The sequence below is a fragment of the Triticum aestivum genome, chromosome 3D (genome assembly GCF_018294505.1).
Source record: "Triticum aestivum cultivar Chinese Spring chromosome 3D, IWGSC CS RefSeq v2.1, whole genome shotgun sequence".
In the NCBI taxonomy this organism is placed as follows: domain Eukaryota; kingdom Viridiplantae; phylum Streptophyta; class Magnoliopsida; order Poales; family Poaceae; genus Triticum; species Triticum aestivum.
Window position 1 is genome coordinate 547,929,705 of NC_057802.1, and position 8,109 is coordinate 547,937,813.

An 8,109-nucleotide genomic window follows, 5' to 3' on the forward strand; every position below is an offset into this window, starting at 1 on the left:
TACCATTGTGGAATGCACTTTTCACATCCATTGGATATAAAGTGATATCAAGATGGTTAGCATAAGCAAGTAATATGCGAATAGCCTCAAGTCTAGCAACAGGTGCAAAAGTTTCATCGAAATCAATTCCTTCCACCTGTGTGTAGCCTTGAGCTACAAGTCGTGCCTTATTCCTCACCACAAGGCCATTTTCATCTTGCTTGTTGCGGTAGATCCACTTTGTGCCAATAATGTTGTGCTTGCGAGGATCTGGATGTTTGACTAGTTCCCAGACGTTGTTGAGCTTGAACTGATGTAATTCTTCTTGCATGGCCTGAATCCACTCAGGCTCCAGAAATGCTTCATCTACCTTAGTGGGCTCTGTGATAGAGAAAAAAGCATAGTGCCCACAAAAGTTAGATAAATGTGAAGCTCTTGAGCGTGTGAGAGGACCTGGTGCTTCAATGTCATTGATGATCTTTTCAACTTGCACTTCTTTTGCAACACGAGGATGAGCTGGTTTTCGTCGAGGAATTTGATCAGCATTTTCTTCAGCACCATTTTCTTCAGCATTTTCTTCACGTGCATTAGCTCGACGTTCTTCATGTTTTGGAATGAATTCTTCAGCAGATTCTTCGGTAGGAATGACATCCTCAGTAGCCTTGAAGTTGATAGTTTCCTCAGGTGCTGGTTCATCTATCACAGAAGGTAGGTGCTCTCTTTGCGAGCCATTAGTTTCATCAAACCGCACATGTACAGTTTCAACAACCTTGTGAAGAACGTTGTTGAAGACTCTGTAGGTGTGCGAGTCCTTTCCATAACCAAGCATAAAACCTTCATGTGCTTTCGGTGCAAATTTAGAGTTGTGATGAGGATCTCTAATCCAGCATTTAGCACCGAAGACTTTGAAATAACTCACATTGGGTTTCTTGTCAGTGAGGAGTTCATAGGCAGTCTTCTTGAAGAATTTGTGAAGATATACTCTGTTGATGATGTGGCAAGTAGTATCAATTACATCAATCGAGAAACGGCAAGGCATTTTGTATTCATCAAGCATAGTGCGAGCCATCTTAGCAAGAGTCCTGTTCTTGCGCTCCGCGACACCATTCTGCTGAGGAGTATAAGGAGCAGATAACTCATGAGTAATACCAAGTTCATCAAGATAGTCATCAAGACCAGAATTCTTGAACTCAGTTCCATTGTCACTTCTCATGTGCTTGATCTTCACACCAAAATTGGTTGAAGCCCTCGAGGAAAATCGTTTGAAGACTTCCTGCACTTCATGTTTGTAAGTAACAATGTGTACCCATGTGTAGCGAGAGTAATCATCAACAATAACAAAGCCATATTGAGATGCATCATTTGAAACTGCAGAATAATGGTTAGGACCGAAAAGATCCATATGAAGCAATTCAAATGGACGAGTAGTAGTCATGATAGTCTTCGCTGGATGCTTAGCCTTTGTCATCTTTCCAGCTTCACAGGCTCCACATAAGTGATCCTTGAGGAATTTGACATTCTCAATGCCAATGACATGCTTCTTCTTTACAAGCGTGTGCAAATTCCTCATGCCTGCATGACCAAGTCGTCGAGGCCATAGCCAGCCTTCTGAAGCTTTTGCAAGTAGGCACACGGCTGGTTGTGGTCCTGTAGAGAAATCAACAATATACAAGTCTCCCCTCCTAAAGCCTTCGAAGACTTTGGAATTGTCAGCTTCCATAACCACAACACAATGATACTTGCCAAAGACAACAACCATATCAAGATCACAAAGCATTGAGACAGACATGAGGTTGTATCCTAAGGACTCGACGAGCATGACTTTGTCCATGTGTCGATCCTTTGTGATCGCAACCTTACCTTGACCCAATACCTGACTTTTGCCTTTGTCAGCGAAGATGATATGCTTCAGATGCGATGGAGATAAGGGAGCATCCATCAATAGATTCTTGTCATCAGTCATGTGATTTGTACATCCACTATCGAGGACCCACTCAGTGGCTTTGGGTTGATCATCCTGCAGATGAATTAGTCCAACTTACGAACTTCATATACTTCATCAGTGAAGAATATGACATCACAATTCATCAGATCAATTTCATCAAGTAATAGAACAGATAAAGCAGTATGAGGACGTGAGAAATGAAAGTTCATTTCTTCATGATTAGCCTGCGTCCTTTCAGGCATTTTTCATGTCTCCAGCAAATTCTTCAGACGTTCACGCATGTCTGGAGACCTGACCCCGCAGAAGAGATTAGTTCTTATTCTTCACCACCCACATCCAAAGGGGTGGCAAAGAGTTCATCACTCTGCGGGCTCCATACGAGAAAGGTGGCATAGAAGCCAATCCATTTCGTTTCACATAAGAGGAGTTAGGGTAAGCATATGAATAAGCAGTGAAATTCTTCGAGGACATATGAACATAATGATTAGAAGAATAATGCTCATATTCATAGCCCTTAGCTCTTCCGTGCGTAACAGAGTTGTTAGCACGATGATATTCATATGAGGACTTTGATCCTTTTGAGGAATTTGATCCACGTGAGGAATTTGGTCCGTATGAGGACTTGGATCCATATGAAGAATTTGGTCCCTATGAAGAATTTGATCTGGGGTTCCTATTCTTCACAGGTGGTGTCATGAGGACATTCACCTGAAGACTTTCAAGGCACCTTTTGGGAACCTAGATTTTCTTCATAGGGGAACCGTTCCTGCAGTTAGTGCTAACATATCTAGCAAATACTTCACCATTCTGATTTTTGAACAGTTTATAGTTGGAGTGAAATGACTCATCAGAAGAATGAGGAGATTCACATGTAAAGCCAGATAAATTGGATGGATCAACTGGAGGTCCCTTTGCAGCAACCCATGAGGTTTTGGGGTACTGCTCAGGCTTCCAATATGTACCATCAGCATTGAGTTTCCTCTCAAAGGCAGTACCCTCTTTCCTAGGGTTCCTGTTGAGGATCTGCTTTTTAAGCATATCACAAAGAGTCTGATGCCCTTTGAGGCTTTTGTACATGCCTGTCATGTACAATTCGTTCAGCCCTGCATCATTAGTGATACTAGCGATGTCCTCAGATGAGGAATTAGTGATAGCAAAGGCAGGTGAAGAATTTGTAACATTAGAAGCATTTGAACATTCAGGTGAAGAATTAGCAGATTCACATTCAATGCATTTCAAACATGGAGGAACGAATTCTTCCTGAGAAGCGCTAATTTGTTGAGCAAGTAATGAATCGTGCTCCTTCTGAAGATCTTCATAACTCACTCTTAGCTTCTCAAGATCTTGCTTTCTTTGAAGAAATTCATAAGAAAGCTTCTCATGATCAGATAAGAGAGTGTTATGATGACCTTGAAGATTGTCAAACCTAGACTGAAGTCTCTGAAGATTTCCAGTCAAGGTTTTAGTGCGATCCATTTCTTCACCCAACATATCATCACTTTTATCTAGCATGTTCTGAACCTTTTCAAAAGCCCTTTGTTCTTTCACAGCAATCTTAGCAAGTTTAGAGTAGCTGGGCATGAGGTTTTCATCAGATTCATTCTCACTTGATTCAGAGGAGGTATATTTGAGTACCTTGGAACCCTTTGCCATGAAGCAATAGGTGGGAGCGTAGTCATCATTGCCTTCATCAGCCTTGTTGGTGAGGTCATTTTCTTCAGAGTTGAAGATAGACTTGCTGACAAATGGTGTAGCGAGAGCTAGGCTCGCCACACCGGATTCGGACTCCTCAGATGCCTCCTCTTCCTCATTTTCTTCAGATTCAGCCTCAGAGTCCATTTCCTTGCCAATGAATGCTTGAGCCTTCTTGGAGCTGCTCTTCTTGTGAGATGAAGACTTTGAGGATTTTGATGATGAGGACTTTGAGGATTTCTTCTTTTTCTTCGCATCATCAGAACTGTAATCCTTGTATTTCTTCTTCTTTGATTCCTTTTCCCACTGAGGACAATCTTGAATGTAGTGTCCAGGTTTCTTGCATTTGTGACAAAGCCTCTTCTTGTAGTCACTGGATGAGGAATCATTGCTCCTTGAGGGTTTTCCAAAGCGACCACGTCTTGAGAACTTCTGGAATTTCTTCACGAGCAGTGCTAATTCATGGCTCAGTTCTTCAAGATCACCAAGGCTGCTGGTAGTGTCTTCATCTTCAGACTCAGAAACTGCCTTGGCCTTCAGTGCACGTGATCTGCCATAGCTCGAACCATAGAGATCTCTCTTTTCAGCAAGCTGGAACTCATGAGTATTCAGCCTCTCGAGGATATTAGCGGGATCAAGTGACTTGTAATCAGCACGTTCTTGTATCATCAATGCCAAAGTGTCAAATGAGGAGTCAAGCGATCTCAGCAATTTCTTCAAAACCTCATGGTCGGTGATGTCAGTGGCACCAAACACTTGAAGCTCATTTGAAATGTCAGTGAGGCGATCGAAGGTTTGTTGAACATTTTCATTGTCGAGTCTTTTGAAGCGGTTGAAGAGATTTCGAAGAACATCAACTCGAGAGTCACGCTATGTTGAGACTCCTTCATTCACTTTGGATAGCCTATCCCAGATAAGCTTAGCAGTTTCCAAAGCACTCACTCTTCCATACTGTCCTTTGCTCAGATGGCCACAAATGATATTCTTTGCTTGAGAATCGAGTAGCTTGAATCTCTTCACATCAGCAGCATTCAGAGAAGGTGTGACTGAGGGAACACCATTTTGCACAACATACCAGAGATCGTTATCAATTACCTTAAGATGCATTCGCATCTTATTCTTCTAGTAGGGGTAGTCCGTCCCATCGAAGGTAGGACACCCAGCAGAGACCTTGATCATACCTGCGGTCGACATAACTAAAACTCCAGGCGGTTAAACCAAAATCACACAGAACAAGGGCGTACCTTGCTCTGATACCAATTGAAAGTGCGTTATATCGACTAGAGGGGGGTGAATAGGCGATTTTTATGAATTCTTCACTAAGGAATTTGCGGGTGAGGAAATTCCTTAGCGAAGAAATACTTGCAGTAGAATAAGTACTCAGAAGTAAACATAAGAGAACACAAGCATGGTCATCATGATGAAATGAAGACAAGCACAGAGTACGAAAAGCGTAAGCACAGGATAACACAGGATGAAGACAAACAGACTGAAGAAATTGAACTGAAGAAATTAGGAAAGTCTTTAGCCAAGGTCTTCAAACACAGATATGACAAGCACACAACACAGTAATGAGGAAATGAAAGAGTTGAGGAAATAGAACCAGTAAGCTCGGTGAAGACAATGATTTGGTAGACCAGTTCCAACTGCTGTCTCAATTGTACATCTGGTTGGAGCGGCTAGGTATTTAAACCTGAGGACACACAGTCCTCACCGTATTCTCCTTGAGCTAAGGTCACACAGACCTCGTCCAATCACTCGTGGTAAGTCTTCAGGTAACTTCTGAACCTTCACAAACTCGGTCACTCGGTGATCCACAATTCCTCTTGGATGCTCTAGACCATGACGCCTAACCGTCTGGAAGAAGCACAGTCTTCAAAGGTAACAAGCATCGGATCCACGCAAGATCAACCTCTTCAATGATGCTCAATCACTTTGGGTTTGTAGGTGTTTGGGTTTGGGTTTTCCTCACTTGACGATTTTCGCTCAAAGTCCTCGGAGGATGGGATGCTCTCAAATGACAAGTGTCAATTTCTCCCGGAGCAGCCAACCAGCTAGTGGTTGTAGGGGGCGGCTATTTATAGCCTAGGGAGCAGCCCGACATGATAAGACATAAATGCCCTTCAATGATATGACCGTTAGGTGGATAAGATATTTTGGGACAGCTGGCGCATAGCACAACAACGGTCGGAAATTTGAGTCTCAAATTCCTCAGGGCTATCATGTTCCTCACTGTGTAGGCAATCCGCACTGGCGAATTCCTAACTCCTTAGTCAGAACAAATTCCTCAGATACCAGAAGAACTTCGTCTCTGTCACTGAAGAATATGACTGAACTGTATGAGATTTCCAATGGCTTCACTCAAAGGGATTGGTAGGTGTAGGATTTTGAGTTGAGCATCACTTGAAAATTTTTCCTTAGTATTTCCTCGACCCCCTTTAACAGTACGGTGTTTCCTATGCTCAAGAAAGAGAAAATGAAACTACAAAAACAAAAGTCTTCACGCTTCATGTTCCTCGAATGAATACCAAGTCTTCAAGGTTACACCAATTTCTTCACTTTCAAAGTCTTCAGAAAGTCTTCAGAATTCCAAAGTCATGAGTCGAAGAACTTCATTTTTAGGGGTCGACTTTCTCTGTAAATATCAAACTCCTCATAGACTTATAGACCTGTGTACACTCATAAACTCATTAGTCCCTTAACCTATAAGTCTTCAATACACCAAAATCACTAAGGGGCACTAGATGCACTTACACCTTGCTTTTACCAGTGTTAGCAAATGTGATGTGACTCTTGTCAGATGGACGTAAGGTTGAGTCCATGAGAACACTTCGATCACCAGTAATATGATTAGTACATCCGCTGTCCATAATCCATTCTGAAGCATGAGGTGTCATACCCTACAGTACAGTTAGGGGGATAGGCTTCACCAAGAGTATTGTGAAGCATAAACATTTGACGGATAAGAGGATTATCAAAGCTCAGATCAAGATTAGGACTGATAGGATGATTGGCAAGCGATTCAGGAACAAAATACATAGTAAGACCATTTGGGCATTTGATCTTGCGCCCTACAAGATGTTTTAGGTCCCCAGCATTAGCATCAGACGCCTTTGATTTCCGGCTGGAGACCTTTCCCTGCAAAAGAAAGTTAATTCTTCTTAACCACCCACATCTTTAGGGGTGGCTTACTAGCAATGAGTCTAAGTGCAGCATCTGAGAACTTCGGCTTTGAAGCCCTAGCAAATAGCCTTGCAGGAGGTGAATAGTACTCATATGAATAAGCAGAAAAGTTCTTAGTTTTATGAACATAGCGGTTTGAAGAAACACACTCATATTCATAAGTCTGAGTATGATTTCCCTGCAAAACATTGGCGTTAGGGTGACTCAGGTGAGTCCTCCGTCTGTATGAAGCCTTTGGACCATATGAAGCCTTTTGACTGGGATTTGTCTTCTTCCCAGGCGGTGTCATGATGAGATTCACAGGAAGATTCCCAAGACAACTTTTGGGAACCCAGATCTTCTTCATAGGTGGCCCATTCCTGCAGTTAGTACCAATATACCTGGCAAACACTTCACCATTCTGATTCTTAAACAGTTTATAGTTTGCATAAAAGGATTCATCAATGATAATAGGGTTAGCACAAGTGAAGACGGATAAGGTGGATGGATCCCCTGAAGGTCCCTTTGCAGCAACCCATGTGGTTTTGGGGTACTGCTCAGGCTTCCAGTAGGAGCCATCAACATTCATTTTCCTCTCGAACCCAACACCCTCTTTCCTAGGGTTTCGGTTTAGAATCTGCTTTTTGAGGACATCGCACAGTGTCTGATGCCCTTCGAGACTTTTGTACATCCCTGTTTCAAGCAATGTGTTCAACCTAGCATTTTCATCAGCAATAGTAGTGGTATCCTCAGCAGAGGGGTTAGTTACCACATCAACAGTTGAAGATATTGCAACAGTAGCAGCAGTAGAACATTCAGCAATAGAAGTAGCGTTATCACGCTCAAGGCATTTTAGACATGGTGGTTCAAATCCTTCCTGAGCGGGACTGATCTGTTGAGCGCGAAGTGACTCATTCTCTTTTTGAAGATCTTCAAGAGCCGCTCTCCATTTCTCAAGCTCTTGCTTCCTTTGAAGATAATCATAGGAAAGCTTTTCATGAGTGGTTGAGAGCGTTTCATGACGACTTTCAAGTTCCTGGTACTTAACATGAAGATTTTTTATGTCTTCAAGTAAGGACTGAGAACGGGTCATTTCCGCGTCCAACAGGTCATCGCTTTTGTCTAACAGTTTTGAGTATGTTCCATAGCTTTCTGTTGTTCAGTTGCAATTCTAGCAAGTGTTTTGTAGCTGGGTTTGGATTCACAATCAGAGTCATCTTCACTTGATGTTTGAAAGTAAGCATCACGTGATTTTACCTTGGCACCACGTGCCATGAAGCAGTAGGTGGGAGCAGAGTCGTCCTCGTCATTAGCATCGGCGTTGGTGACGG